The sequence below is a fragment of the Numenius arquata genome, chromosome 9 (assembly GCF_964106895.1).
Source record: "Numenius arquata chromosome 9, bNumArq3.hap1.1, whole genome shotgun sequence".
NCBI lineage: Eukaryota > Metazoa > Chordata > Aves > Charadriiformes > Scolopacidae > Numenius > Numenius arquata.
Window position 1 is genome coordinate 48,733,347 of NC_133584.1, and position 16,345 is coordinate 48,749,691.

Consider the following 16,345-nt stretch of genomic DNA (forward strand, 5'->3'; position numbering starts at 1 on the left):
AGAGAGGCGGTTAGCCCACCAGCCTACTGCTTCCAATTGGGTCAATTATATTCTCCTTAGAAACAAACAAACCCCTAAACAAAAAAGAACTTAAAACTGTTCTAACTGTTTGTGGAACACACACTCACGATGAAGGGCCCTTGTTTCACTGGCTGACTTTTTGTTGCAGCTTGAATAAACATGCAGTTTAAGCTGTTAGGGTGGTTAATCCACTAACTTCTGTTTTAAATGCCTTGGTCCTTGCCTGGATACAACACTAATTCTTGCTACTGTAAATGTCAAAACTGTGTTTATTTTTCTTCATGGTGTTGATTTCTAGGGCTGGCGAACTGCAAACGGCACCACAAGATAGGCTTCCATAAGTGCCCCCGGCAGTCTTTGTTGCAATTTACTGGCTTTAGAGCTCTGTAAGTGAATCCCATGTAAGCACGCTGGCTGTGCCTCAGCTTTTCTGTTCAGAATGGGAAAATGTGGGAAATCCAAGATTAGCTAAAGTCAAATGAGCAAAATAAAAATACTAGTTCTAAGCTTTTTGCTTTCCTAGTTGTATTTTAGTAACAGCTGTAAAGTTGGGATGGGGGAAGATTTTTGTTTGGCTGGGTTTATCACTTGCTTTTTGGAGCACCCTTGTTCAATAGTTTTATATTTTCGACTAATTTGCTTTAGTACATGTCTTGAGAGAATTCACATTCTTATTGGATGATTAACTATTCATTTGAGTATTTATAACTACTGGTTGTAATCTTTCTTTGTTTTCCTTTACACTCCTATAAAGGTTCCTTTTATGGAAGGGAAAAGGATACAGATGGTGTTTGCCACTCAGCGTCCAAACTGCTGAGCTGGGGCCCCCTTCTAGTGTCCTCCAAAAGCAGGAGTTCACTGGGCTCTTAGGCTGTAAGTGTGGTTCTGTTTTGCTACTGTGAAAGCAGGCGAAATTGCTGCTGGCAGTACAAACTTATACTCCAGTCTGCTCATGTTTATGGAATCACACATACAAATAAACGCGCCTGGTCTATTTGAAGAGGTAATTGGCCCGTGGTCACTTCCATATGGGAATACCCCCATAATGCAATAAGCCGGGCTCCTGCTTAACCCAGTTAGCAAAATAACTGTCTCAGATCAGATAAATGCAAGAAAGGGAGGAAAAAGGGGTGGTGCGTTCAAAGGGTGAACTCTTTACTGAGCAGCATGTACCCTTCTGCCTTGCACCTCTGTTTATAAATAGGGAAAACTGTAAAAGCTTTAAAGAAACCCTTTATAACTGCAATGACACCAACACTTGCCCATAGACAAGATGAAGATAGAGAAGGGGTGAAGGGGAGGAAAATCTCTGGCCTGTGTAAGGAATCCTCTAAACAATAATACTTCTTTGACAAGTTGCTTGGAAGCAAAGTTGCTACTTTGCAGAATTGTTACTAGTTGTAGATATTAGCCTAGTCTGTGAATGATGAGCAAGCTCTTAATCGCTTCTTATTAAGATGTTTTCAAAAACCACTTTGCATCTTGCAGTACTTTTGGTCTGTATCTCCTAGTTTCTTACAAATGTGGCCAGACCCACAGATGGAGAAACTGAGGTAAAGGGATGGTGTAATCTGCTGAATGTCAGCCAAGACTGGAAAGAACTTTCATAATTTCTTTGCAGCAATGATATATTAAAGGCTGTTTCATGGTATTCGGCATGTGAACGAAATACTCTTTCATAACGGCTGTTATTATTGGAGAACATAAAAGGTACATTGATGAAGCATATCCTACGTCTGCGGAGCACTACTGCTTACTGGACTGCCTGAGGCGTATAGCAGCATACTTCTCTTGTCCTGAAGGGATTTCCTTCTTCTAATATTTGGCAGAAAAATTAAAAGGACAAACAGCTAACACCTATGGAGAACAGACTGCTGGAATTCAGTTGATTCTAGTTAGGACTGAGTTAATACCATTGTGGGTGACAGGATACACTGTCACGCCAGGAGGATGCATGTCTCCCTCCTGTAGGTGCTATGTTGTACCTGTGAGTTCTGTACAGAAAACTCAGATTGCCTGAAGTATCTAAACAGCATCAAGAACTCAACGTTTAGACAACTTGAACCATCCTATGTATGTAAGTAGAATTGAAAAATTCTAACGTATGGAAATGTCATATTACTCATATTTCATATGTTTATATCTAATTTAAATATATACATCTAAATATATAAATTAAATACCTAAATATCTAAAGTGCGGGTGTCAGGAGGATGGGGTCAGGCTCTTCTCGGTGGTGCCTAATAACAGGAGAAGGGGCAATAGACACAAGCTAAAACACAGGAAATTCCATCTCAACATGAGGAAAAACTTCTTTACTTTGAGGGTGCCAGAGCACGGGAACAGTCTGCCCTGAGAGGTTGTGGGGTCTCCTTCTCTGGAGACATTCAAAACCCACCTGGATGTGTTCCTGTCCAGCCTGCTCTGGGTGACCCTGCTTTGGTAGGGGGGTTGGACTAGATGATCTCCAAAGGTCCCTTCCAACTTGTACAGTTTTGTGATTCTGTGATTCATAAACTGTGTTGCTGCTGCAGTCTCACTTTGCTCACTGTTTTTGGACCCAGTAAAAGCACCGAAGTGTTGCAGAATTGTCCAGTGGTGACTCGCTTCTGTTCGCTGATTGTTGCAATACACAGAACTCAAAATGGGTGATTTGGACAGTATCAATTTAAAACCATCCTTCTACAGATCTGTTTTTGAGAACCAGCACCCTTTTAACCAGAGTTGTGATTGTGTTAGAATTAGTTCAATCTATTCTATGAGTTATGAAGACTAGCACGAAGGATAACAAAAGACAAATAGCGATTATAGCCGAATTGATTCTGTTGGCATTTGTGACTATCTGGCATATTATCAGCATTATGTATGGATCTGTTATGTAGGTTTTAAGCAATGTGTTCTATTGTAATCACTTTTGTGCGTTCGGGGTTATGAAATTTAGTTTTTCTGAACATTTTTAAATTAAGTGCTTCAAAATTTGTAGAGAATTTGTGGGCATTCAGTAGTAGTAGTTCTGCTTTATTCAGTTACGCTTTAACAGTCCTGTTCTAAATGCAACAAGGGGGTGGGGGGAATTATGTTGAGTTTTAACCTTTTTTTGAAAAACACTTAAATTGCTGTTCGCTCCCTTATAATGAGAGTTTAAGCAGTGTTTGAGTACTTTAAAATAAGTTAAGTTTTACAAAAAGAATGTGTATTCAACTGGAGGCACTGATTTTTGGTGGTATTTCCAATGTCCTAAACCAACGAGAAGATAATTTAAATTTAGTAAAAAAAAAAAAATCTGTAAAATAAATGTAAGTCACCTGAAGTTTTCTCTCAGCAGATCAAACTGGTAAGGAGGTTTTTGCCAGCAGCCATTGTTGCCAGGTGGTGCTTTTACACTCATGTCTTCATTTAGTCCAAGTTTCTAGAACACAATAATTCTTAGTGTGTGGTAAATACACCTAAATTTTGTGTTTTTTCTTACTAAGCTTTAACTTTTCTGATACGTATATAAAAACTTTTCCTGATGGCTTAAAAATAGTCTTTAGAGCTAAGCAACAAAAAGATTTGTTGTTAATCTTTCCTTATTAAACTACTCTTTTTTAACTATAATGCCTGTGGTATCGGAGGCTTCCTCCATGTATTTTACTTACCTCATTTAATCATGTAGGTAACTTATGTAAACGCTACGCTCCAGGATGCGGTCTCCTTAATAAAGCAGGAAATCCCTGGGAAACTATCCAAATAAACACCATACAGGCTACCGAAACAATCAGAAATACGGGTTTGTATATCAAATATTGTCATCAAGCCTATATAATACCACCTTAAAAGTTATCTCTCTTTTTCTGAGAAGACATCCAATAAAGTGACCTTTCTACTTGTCAGACCATGTGTGTATCCGGTTGCCTCTCCTGTTACCCTTCTGATGAAAAGTGAGTTAACTTTTACTCCTGTATCAACAGAATAGTTTGTGTGGTGGCTTTCAGTTTACAGCTCTTGAAAATCAAGCAGGAGCTGGGAGGGGAAAGACAGGGAAGAAATGTAAGCTCCCTAAAATTTGAAGAAGGAACGCAAATCAAATCCTGACTGAGACCTAAATTGCCAGTTTGAAAATAATCTTCTAAGCGTTTCCATAAGTGACATGATTTGGGGTAATTAAGTTTGTGATGCCCAAATAAGCTGTGGTTTTAAGGTTATGAGTTTCAGACATCGGTATCTTACCATCTTAAATGTATGTGATAATCTTGTCTATGCAAATGGATATGCAACGAAAATAAATTGTTTACTCTCTTGCACACTGCTATTGTCTAGAGCAAATTAAAATAATGTGGTTTGATATGCCATGATGAAAAATCCTCTCACCGAACCATCTGTATCTCAGCAAGATGTCAGTCTGCAGCTCATTCAGAAATCCCAACCTCAGCTGTGTTCTGGTTCAGATTAGGTTTGTACTGAACAAAACAGAGGGTAACAAAAGTAAGCAGGAAGCAATTCCACCCTCCAAATGAGGCCATTCCAGTTCTTGTAAGTGTTTAATAAGAAGCTTAACAAATTGTCAACTCGGGTAGAACTTGTGGGATGTTATTCTCTCTCCTCTACTGTACCAAAGCTCTGTTGTGCAAAGCATTACATCCCAGAGCCATGTTTTCTCAGGCGGTATTTACCAAACTTGAGTCTAACTCATTTATTTGAAGAAGAAATCCCCAACTCCGCTAGACTATTTCCTGCATTAAACTAATTAACCTTCACAGAGAAATTAGGTCTTGCAGAGGTGGTTATGTTTCCTAAGAGAGCAGCCGCAGTATTCCCGACAAGTGTTTGATGTGGAAAAAAAGTTTTTAAGAAGAATGAGTTAATTTCCAAAGGTGCTGCTGTGATGAGAAACAATTTCCAGTATTACATGTGCTCCTTGTTTATCTTTGCTATATAGCAAGATAGTTTTTGTTGTATCAGCAGCAACTACTCACGTCATGTTTGCCAGAAGGGCTTGAAAAGGTTTTATTCTGCAAAGTTTTTATAGCAAAAGGTATTATATGCTAGACAACCCCAGCTATCAATATGGGCTGGGGGATGAAGGGATTGAGAGCAGCCCTGCCGGGCTGGAGCACCTCTCCTGTGAGGACAGGCTGAGAGAGTTGGGGTTGTTCAGCCTGGGGAAGAGAAGGCTCCGGGGAAAACTTATTGCAACCTTTCAGTACTTAAAGGGGGGCCTACAGGAAAGATGGGGACAAACCTTTTAGTAAGGCCTTTTGTGATAACACAAGAGGTAACGGCTTTAAACTAAAAGAGGGTAGATTCACACTAGATAGAAAGAAGAAATTTTTTACCATGAGGGTGGTGAAACACTGGCTCAGGTTGCCCAGAGAGGTGGTAGATGCCCCACCCCTGGAAACATTCCAGGTCAGGTTGGATGGGGCTCTGAGCAACCTGATCTAGTTGAAGAACTCCCTGCTCATTGCAGGGAGGTTGGACTAGATGACCTTTAAAGGTCCCTTCCGATCCAAGCTATTCATTCTACTCACATATAATTTTATGGAGCTGATATCAGGAATTGGCTTTAGTTTTAGTAATTTAATCGGTTCCCTTAAGAACAAAAGACAAAAAAATGTGAAGGGGAGGTTGGGACTCAGCAGTTGGCAAGGGTGGCCCAGCTGGGGCTTAGTCTAATGCAGTGATGTGAAATAGTTTTCACCTGAAGTGCCATTTACACAGTCTCTGTGTGCTATGTGTGAGCCCTCCTTTTTCCTCCAATGTTGGCCTATGAAGTTACCCTATTTCAGCCTTCTCTTTGGATAATAAGTGGTATTTCCTCACTGCTGATGCATCTGCATGTCCCAGGTGCTGTGTTGTTGCTCTCTCTTTCTGTGGGGCAGGGGACGTGCGAGGGGGAGGAGGGAAGATGCCGGGGACCAGTGCAGTGGGGTACAGCAGGACAGCTTTCCTCCGAGGAAAGTTTCTGATGCAAGACCTGATAAAGGGGCGAAATGAAGAGCAGCAGCAGGCTACTGTAAATCATTCTGGATGTGATGGAGGCAGAAAAATGGGGAATCACATGGCACAGTCTGCTTTATTCTTCTAAAATTCTTGTATTGCCACCGTGACGAGTGCTTTCCCGTAGCAAGATGATGCCTTCTGATACCTGTCAAGCCTCTCCAAAGAGAGAATTATATGAACTCTTGGGCTCAAAAACATTCTTTTAAATGAACAAGCAGGAAGGTAGAGGTTGACAAGTAGTGAACTTAATGAAGAAAGTAATTAATTTAGGATAATCCTAGATTTCTCTAAGCAGCCACTCTATCCACCACAAAACCCAGCTCCTATGCCAGTGGAAATAATTTTTAGTGGTGGGAGAAAGTTCTGCTGTGTCAGGAGGAGAGAGATGTTTTTCTTTCTGTGCCAAACAAACTGTCCTTTTTGTACACTGGTTTCTTTGAGAAACCAAGGAGTGGATCAAGATACTTTTTCATGGAACGCTTCATGTAACGAACGAGATCGTTACAGCTGAATGAACCCATGTAGCTGAGCAAACACACTGAACTCTGAATTTGTTGGAAGTGAGTATAAACAGATTTCATGCCCTGAGAGGTAATTCCTGAATGGTGGCAAAGATGTGTAATTATTGCTAAATTTGCCAGCATAATTGAAGTCCTGTAGTCAATTATAGGTGATAATGCTACTTGTGCACACTGACAAGAACTTAAGGGACTACCTAAATTGTGGGTTAGTTGGCTGGCTGTGTGTGTGGTTGCAGCCGATGGAGGTTGTACTGTGTTTGGAAGACTCACTAAATTCCCTCTTGTGCTAGGGAGTGGTCTGCCACACAGCCAAGGACCAGCACAAGGACTGTATTTTGTTTTATGCTTTCTGTCATAGCAAAGGTCAGATTTGCACAGTTTGTATGTTGTAAAGGTCTAGAACAAAGTTACAAGGTTGATCTACTTAGTTATTTTTTTTATTTCCTTCTCCAAATAACTCGTGTTCATAAGTGCGTAAGTTTGTTTTTTTTTTTAATGGATGACTATGGTGTTGTTAAAAATCTTTTTTCTTTTTTTTTTTTTTCTGTTCCTTTCCTCTTTGACAAGGGCTTAATTGTAATGTGCAGGTGTCATGAAAGAAGTGCATGTGTAAGTACCAAGGAAAATAATATTTTCAAAGTCAAACTCCAAATAAAATTTTCAGGAACAACATTGATTCATAAGATGCTTTAGCCCTGAACTGGAGCTCGTTGCAGTTAAAGTGCTGAAGCAGAGATCAAAACAAGAAGCTGCAGGCAACTGCATTCAGAACCTGATTGCTTTGACTCATGTTCTTTAAGGTATTACCATTCTAGTAAATATTATCTCTGACACTTACCATTTTCCACACTTTCCCTCGGTCTCTGGTTCAAAAGGAACAGCTGAGGGCAGAGTGAGCAAGTGGTGTTTTATTGGGTATCCAGACTGACAGATTAGGAAGAAGAGATCAGCCCAGATGGGTCCGAACCAGATCGCTCGTGCTTCACGCCAAATAAAAAATCTCCCGGACAGGTGGGGTGAAATTGAAGGAATGCTGATTTTTATTAACTAAGTGCACATTGATATGTCCTTAAAGAAGAGTGGGAGGATGTAGCCTGTTTGTATTGCCGCTAAGACTCCCAGATAGATTACATGCTTGACTGCTACCATATGTTAGCTGGGAGTGACATTGCAGCCTGCCTGGGAGAGGGACCCTCTTGAAGAATTATAGCCACCACTTTTCTTTAGGCACCGTTTTCTGCTGTTTTACTGGATTTGACTTTTAATTATAGCCATACATATCTACAAAAATTTTCAAAATGGCAAATTTCAAAAATTACCTTTACACAGTTTAGTTGACCTCAACATTATCTTGCTGTCATTTTACTTGAATGACATTATTCCTTAATTAAGGAATTGTAGCTGAACAAAACCATTCTCTTGCTGAAGTCTGAAGGAGAGCAGTAAAGCAACACCAATCCAGTTACCATTCTACATAAGCACTGGAGAGAAATGCAGGAATAAATCTTCAAAAACTTATTTCAAACAGAAAGACCCAGCCTGTATGACAACTTTTTAAAAAGTTTTTGCATGCTTTATACATTTGGATCATGGAGGTACCCCAAAAGGGCTATGTATCAATTTCAAATGCTCGCATCTTTAGCAGTGCATTTTTTAGTGGAACGTTTAAGTCTCAGAAGTCTAAGGGATACTAATATGCTGATGACCAACAGTGATCATTCTTTAACTCAAATTGCTTGCTGTGTTGCTAAACAGCTATCTAAAAGGCTTTATTCTCTAACTGCAACTTTCTGAAACAGCACAGAAAAGAACAAACTCTCAGGTTTAAAAATTAAATTATAACACTACCAAAAAAAAAAATCACTCCTGCAAGCAATACTCTCTAATGATCTCCATCTTGAAATTTAATTTGCAAAGATGATACTAAGACCACACATACCTCATGTTCCTATGCTAAGCTCCTATGAAGTTGAAACTGGATGAGGGATTTTCCTTTTCTATAAATTTGGTCTCTCCATGAAATGTGAGTTCATAGAATACAGAAAAATTCAATGCATGCATATCAATCCTCTTGTATGTCAAGGAAGCTATTACTTTCATATGCTTTTACGCTTCTCACAGCGTAGGCTAATGATGCTGTGTATATTAAAACTTAAATATTTTATAAATGCAATCAAAAATACGTTTAAATAAAGTTAAGGGTCTGAATAAAATGTAAAAGCAAAGAAATTTAAAGCTCAGATAGGAAATTCTGGTCTATATTATATTCTTCAAGTTTTTCAAGATCACCATTGAGCACTACCGAGTAGACTCTTTTGTCTAATCTTGCATTGCCCTAGGAATGACCATACATAAGTTACATTTATGGGTTTTTTTAAAGTGAAAAATGGAAATATAGATTTAAAATTTGTATGTTGAAGTTTACAGGAAGCTGCCTATCAGATATATTTATTCAATGAGGCAAAATTATAGATCATTGTAATAACTTGCATTTATTTCATTATATGCTTTTTTTTTTGGAAAATTATGTGCCTCTCAGAAAAGACAATTTTCAAATCTGTATGAAATAATACATGGTTTTATTTTATTTTAATTTCTTTGCTTCCAAGTTAAATTGATTCTTCTGAATTGATTACAAGGTAAGATTTGCACCCATGATAGAGCATAAGGGATTCTGGACTAGATCTACAACAGCAGTGAAGTGCAACTAACTTTTTAGGTTAAGTTCCAGATGTCCTGAAAAGTATTTTTCAGATGATGGCTAAGTCCAAGGTTACCTCAATTCGGCAAGTAATAAATTCTGTGCCAAACTGCAAGTTTTCCAGGATCCTGAAGTCTTTCTTTAGCCAGTAACCAAAAGTTGATCAACAGGACAGTGGAGAAGCTAGAGACTGTTCGGTGCATATTAAAGAGCTGCAAACTAAATATTTCTTCTTTCTCAATCTAAGTTACCTGCAGATACTCTTAGAAAATAGCCAACTGGGATATTCTTAGAGAACTGTGCTCCATATCAAATGTGGCAGCAGGCTTTGCTTTCTCTGCAAAAAGCGGCATCATCACCAATGATAGGTTTTGCCCTATAGCTGTGAGTTCGGTTAAAGCATTAGCCAAGGTATAGGAGAATGAAAGATACATCCTTCATTCTGTGTAGAAGGCTCAAAATACTTATCTTGTCTGTCCTAAGAGACTACACCACCTGTTCGGCTTTGGGTGAGAACACGTTCACTTCTGTGCACAATTGTGCAGAATGGAGGTCAATATTAATTGATCTGAGGGAGAGGCCAGACACAAAAGGAAGGACTCTATAAATGATTTATTTTTTCAGTGGTAGATTATTGCTATTCTGACCTTTCCAACTTAAACTCAGAGAAATGGAAACCTGTTAAATCTTCATCTGGACTGAAAAGCCTTCTTTTATTCAATTTTGTTACTTAAATAAGTGTGTAAGAGTATGGTATGGTCATGCCTTTGCTTTCTTTGCTGTAAAGTATTTAATTGAGCTCTCAAGTACCTCAAAAAGAAGTCAGTTTTCTGATCCACACATCTTTCTTGTGACTTCTATTCAAACTCTGATTCCCGAGGATGGTTCTTTACCTCTGGGTACCAGCGCTGGACATCATTGCTCCAAATTCAGCAGCACAGATTCTGAGCACAGAGTTAGTGCAACCTCCCTTTCTATTTGAACATACGCTTCCTGTACCCAGTGATTGTATTTGCCCCTTCAAGTTGAGAAACATACTGGAAACTTGAGCTCAGCTCATAATTCACTGATATTTCTCTCTCTCATTCTCTTTCTTTCTCTCTCTCTCTCCCTCCCACTCCCTCTCTTTGTTGTTGTTTTTTTGGTGGGGTTTTTTTTTTTTTTTGGTGTTGTTTTTTATTTCAGAGATGGTTTGAGGTTGTAACCCAGAATAAGTGATTATTCTCAGAGGTACATCTGGCCATATTTAGGATCAAAGTGCTTGCTTATGCTTAGGTTATGTGGTGGCTTGTACCACTTTGTCATTCGCTTCATTAGTTACTAACCCTGGTGGATTCATATACATATATGAGTATGGGTAAGTATTTATAGAGAAAGTAATTTTTTCAGGTTTTTGATACAAACAAATTGTGGTAATCCTAAAAAACCCTCTGTATTCTCAATGGTGCATGTCCATTTGCAGTTATGCTTGGAGACCTGACAGTCAAACAGTTTTACTGGTATGTCTTATGCTGTATTTTTGTCACCACAGTTTCTTAGTTAGTTTATAAATAAATAAATAAATCAGGGAGTACAAAATCAATGTCGTAAAGAGGTCTAAATATATGAATTCTCCATTATTCCCTTTTTAACTAAACTTGTAATTTCATCATAAAAGATATCAGTTTAGCTTGATGAAAACCCATGTTGATTGGCATTAATTATACTACCTTCCTTTAATTTATTAATCAAGTCCTGTATCAGCCAGCTGTTTTGCTTGGGATCAATGTCAGTGTGACAGGCCCATAATTACCTGGGTCGTCTTATTTGCCCTTTTAAAATATTGGCACAACATTAGCTGTCTTTCAGCTCTCTGCAACGTCTCTGGTGTTCCACAATGTATTGAAAATCAACATTAATGGCCCAGAGAGTTCCTTCACAAGCTGTTTCTGGAACCTTTAAATGTAAGTTATTTGGACATGCCGTTGTCTGCTTTTGTAGGAGCTATCTTTTAATATTTTTCTGAGCTACTATTAAAATGAAAAGTATTTTGCCATCCTCATCAACTGAACATGGTGGGAGGCCTTTTTCATTAATGTATTTTGGAAATATTTGGGAAACACGTCTGCCTTTTCACTCCTGTTATTGATATTCTTTTCTGTTACAGATCTTTTCTTAATCTTTTGATAAAGGTTTTCTCATTCTGTCTTGCTTCTTCAGTGGATCAAGCAAAACCCTGTTCCTGTGTTTGACATCCATTTGCCATGGAAATCACTGTAACATCCCAGGCTTAGCGCTAGAGCTGCAGTGTCAGAGGACAAGAGTGAAAGAGGATGAAGTTTTGAGGTAAACATTATATTTATAGTGTTATAGGCTCACCTGGAGGGCACAAACAAGACTTAAGTCTCTGTATGGTTTCAGCATCAGATAACATGCAGTCAAAGTATAAGATAAGGGAGAGTATAGATAAGATAGTATAAAATATAGTATAAAATAATGGAGCTGAAAGGGGGACACGAAGTGCCCAGTGACACAACAGTTTTAGTTAGTATAATGGGGAGGACAAACATGTTTGACAGCCTGCATTGGAGCATTGCATAAGCCTTGTAGCGTAGTTTGAAGATAAATGTAGCTCGTGAACTCTTAGACACACTGACATCTGTCGAACTTGATGTTCATTCACTGAATAAGAAAAATATCAGAAAAGCAAATATTTCCATTAAATTCTCTAGGATTAAAAAGCCTCTTTAAAACTGAGTAATGAGCAATAAACATGATAGAGGGGATGCTTGATGGGCTCACAGCCTTAGTGCTGTGAACAGTTCCATTGTCAATTGTACCCATTTCTCTTAACGTCACTTCTGGTGCTCCGGAGCTGCAGGTCTCCTCACCAGTGGGGTCCCTCAATGCATAAACACCATCAAGCTGCCGCTCAGTAGTGGTAAGATCAGGAGAGGCTTCCCGCGCTGCTGCTGTGGCTGATGGCCTGGAAAAGGAATGCTTTTGAAATGGGCTGCGGCGTTTGCTGCTTCACTTGATTGTTTCCATCTCTGCATCAATCCCCATTTCAACACAGTGTGAGCTGGCTGTGGGTGAAGGTGGGTGTCCGTCTGAACAACAACAAAAGCAAAATCTTGTACCATCTTTTATACAAAATGAAAGCTATCTTTATTTTAATTTCCAAAGCAAAAGCCCAGGTTGAGTGCACCTCTCTTCAGAGAGAAGATTACATGCATCCTTTGTAGCTTTGTGGCAGCAACTTTCTCTCATTGCTGGCTACATCTACCCAGATGAATTAACAGCTTTTTTCAGTCTTTTCTTCAGTCCCTATTTGTTAAGTCTGGGGAGTCACATTCAGTTAAAGGTAAACCTAAGATGCCCATGCCTCCTATTGTTCAACTTCCAATAGTAATCCTTTTACAAACCACTGTAAAATGTTGGCTTAAAACAAGGTAACAAAAGGTTCAGATTTTACTAGAAATACATACCATTCAGTATCTGACTTTGGTAACTTCATGCTGAAAACAAACCCCATTATTTCATAACAATGTACTTTATCTTTCTAAGGGGCTAGATCCAAAGCCTGCTACAGCCGGGAGAGGTCAGAGGAGGCATTCCTTATTCTGACAATAAAATCTCCAAAGACATGATACTTATAAAGCTTTCGTTCATGTTAATCATCATAGAAAGCTCAATTTCAGTACAGGAAACAAACAGGCAAACAAATAGTGTTTACACAGTGCTTTTCATGAAATCAAAGCACATTAAAAAGCATAGAGAAATGAACAACATTACCAGGGAAAGACCCTATGAGGGAAGATACACTACTTCTACAAAACTGTTAAAAATCACTTTTTAAGATTTTAAAATCCCCATCCTTGTATGCCTTTCAATCTCACACAAATCTTTAAAAGACATATAAATTAAATATAGAAATCATAGATCACAACCTTTCTCTTTCCATGTCTTCTAACACAGGAATTAAATTACTTTCACTGAGAATGAAATGAACTCACATCCTGTCATTCTGTGTCCTGCTAAAGGATAAAGTGGTTTTGATGTAACCATAGTATAAGACAACAGAAAGTATGTAAGGTGGATAAAAATCAGAGGAACAGTGCCAGTGTGTTAGCAGTGTTATTGGGGAGGGACATTGTAGCTGTTGCTGCTGGCATTGTGGATTTCATTACCATAGAAAACAGAGAAGAAAATTCAAGATATTATAAAGAGTATATGAAAATATATGATATCTGTGTATGGATCATAATCATTCATTCAGAGATGTGATTGTTAACAATAACAAAAACATTGTGATGGATACAAAATTTTCTGTTTTCTATTGGATTAAAAGAATCTCTATTTGGTTCACATAAGGCAGTAGCTGTGCTCATATCCTTGCCATCCTGGAAACGAGACTGCTTATTTTGGGAAACTGATGACAGTACTGTTGTATGTTTCTTGTAAAGGCTTAAAAGAGACAGGTAATGAAAGGTAAAGGAAATACAGGAAACAATTCAACAGGAAAAGCATCTTACTACCAATAAAATTCCGTATACAGTTAAGGTTGCTGCTTTTTATCCATGAAACCCTAAATGTAGTCTTTCCCTCCAGCTGCCTCTCTCTCTCTTGTGTGTTATCAATCACCACATTTGCAAATGCCAGCAAAGTTTGAATCGTAACCTTAATATGAAAGAGACTAAATTTCCAAAACTTTGTACCAAGTAATCTGTTATCATTTAAATATCAGGGCATGTTACAGAGCACATCTGTTTTTCTGGACGTCTGGGAGGTGAGGGGTGAGAGAGTACGGTATGGACAAAGTCTGAGATACAGTGGACTACTGGTATTCATTAATAGCAGATAAATATTTAAACATTCAAAGATTGTAACAGTTTGTATAGAAGGTGGCATCAGACCTTTGAGTTTGTTATTGAAAGAAATATTAATATCCATTGCAAAATTTTTCCATTTTGTTGTTGTAGTTACAACTAATAAGCCCACACAGTTCCTCTGTCAACTTTTTCCACATATTTCCCTACAATTACTGATACTTGTTTATTACAAGTTCTTTGAAACAATACAAAACTAGAAATTTTTATGTACTTTCATCAGTTTATAAACTGTAAAACTATTGTGAGCACTTCTCCAGTGTGCAACCAGCCATTTGGTTTCTAAAAATACCATGAAGTACTTAATTTAATCCTTTCATTAATAATATATCCCTGTTCTGTAAACCACAGAGACACGGCGCGCTGTGCTCGCATGGGGAGTCACTGCTGGAACTCTGGTTATTCTGTTCCAAAACCATATGCTGCTAATACCTCAAAATTTCCCTTTGATAACAATAATAGTCATATTGTTATATGATACTGACTTTGGTTTTTAACTTTGTTTCATAATTGTGTCGACCATTTGATTTGATCCCCCTCTCCCCTTCCAATCAGACAAACAGGTGACAGTGAGCAGACCCCCATTAAACTGCTACATTTAAAAAGTGCAACTGCTTGGCCTGCATGCCCTATCTCATTAAACTGCACTGTAATATCCAAGTTTTTGTGGCTTATGGTTGGATGTTTAATGTGCTCTTTGATTACCGATGTACTTCATGCTGCCAGAATTCACATATTGTGATCAGCGTTTTTGAATGGCTTAAATAGTAACCCTCAGTCCTGTTTTCCACGCTGTTAAGAAAAGTAAAATAAAATCAAGGGAATAGGAAGCAAATTCTTTCTAACGGCATGATTGGTGTTTCCTGAACTGGGAAATAATGATACCAATTAACAATTTTTTTTTTCCTTTTCTTCCCGCTTTAAAGTATCCAAATGCACAAACAGGAGTCATGCCAGGTTAACCGATTGGCTGTTAATGAAACCTCCGTGTGAAGACCCTCCCTAATCTACTCAACCCTCCAGAGATCAAACAGAGAGTTAACAGAGCAGAGCAGGTTATGTGTGATGGATGTGTGTGTATAAATCACTTCCTCAAAGCTAAATTGTTCCAATTCACTCAGTGGCAACAAACTGCAAAGGTTCTCACAGACATGTAACACTCCCTCCCCCTCCTCTGTGAGGATTATTGGCTGAGAGTTAGAAAACTCCTGGGAATCCAGGTAATACGGTAACAGACTAGAAAGCAGCAAGTCAAACAGAGAATAAAAGCAAGCATGTAAAAGAAATAATAATGACTTTTGTCTTCTGATAGGCATTTTGTTGGCCTTGAGGTAATCCATACTGTTGCTTCAATTTTTGGTGTTGTGTGGGTAGCTTTGCTTAGATGTTCTTAAAGAAGGTAACGTTAAAAGAACCATAATGGCAAAAGAAGAGTAAGTCATGATTCTATAATGAATGACTTGTAAAATTTTGAAATAAAATTCACCTGTGATCCACAAGGTCCAAAAGGACACTTCTGAAAATTACAACCCACAATTCATATTTTTTCTGGTTTGCTTTTGTTATTTCGATAAAGTAAATTTTTTTAACCTGATGACATAAAGAAGAGTTGTCTTTGTACTTATTAATGTCTCTTCTGTGCCTGCCTTCTCAGATATTCTTTTAGGAACTAATCTTAGAGCTCCTACAGAAGAAGAGTTCATTCCTTGCAGATTGCACTGAGATCAAAACCATCTCATTTACTTTAAGAGAGAGAAATTATGCTCTTCATTATTATCTCACTGGTTTCTGTAGAACCTATTAATGTAACCAAGAGCTGAATTGCATTCAGGGGAAATTTTAAATGACTGAGCAAAAAAAAATTGAATGAAAAGTTTTTATATATTCTTTGTTTCCCATTTAATATTATTCATCACGTTTATTACTTATGTCTTTCACTCTGCTCTTTACCCTACTGTATTATTATTATGCCCATTTTATTCCTTTTCCTAAATTCCACTACAATTATTTTTAACTTTCTCCATGCTCAAGGAAGAGACTTCTGACAGAAAACAATCAGCTTATCACTTCTTGAAGCATTAATACTCCTGCATAGTTGGTGTCCATTAGGAGTTTCTTCTGAATACGTGTTATAGAGTAAAAGAAGGCTGAATAGGTCATGAGTGTTAAGTATGTGAAGAGCTAATTTTGGAAAGGAAAAAAAAAGTGTGAAAGGCTCAGATTCTTGTCCCTGTTCTGTATTAGTTTATTAT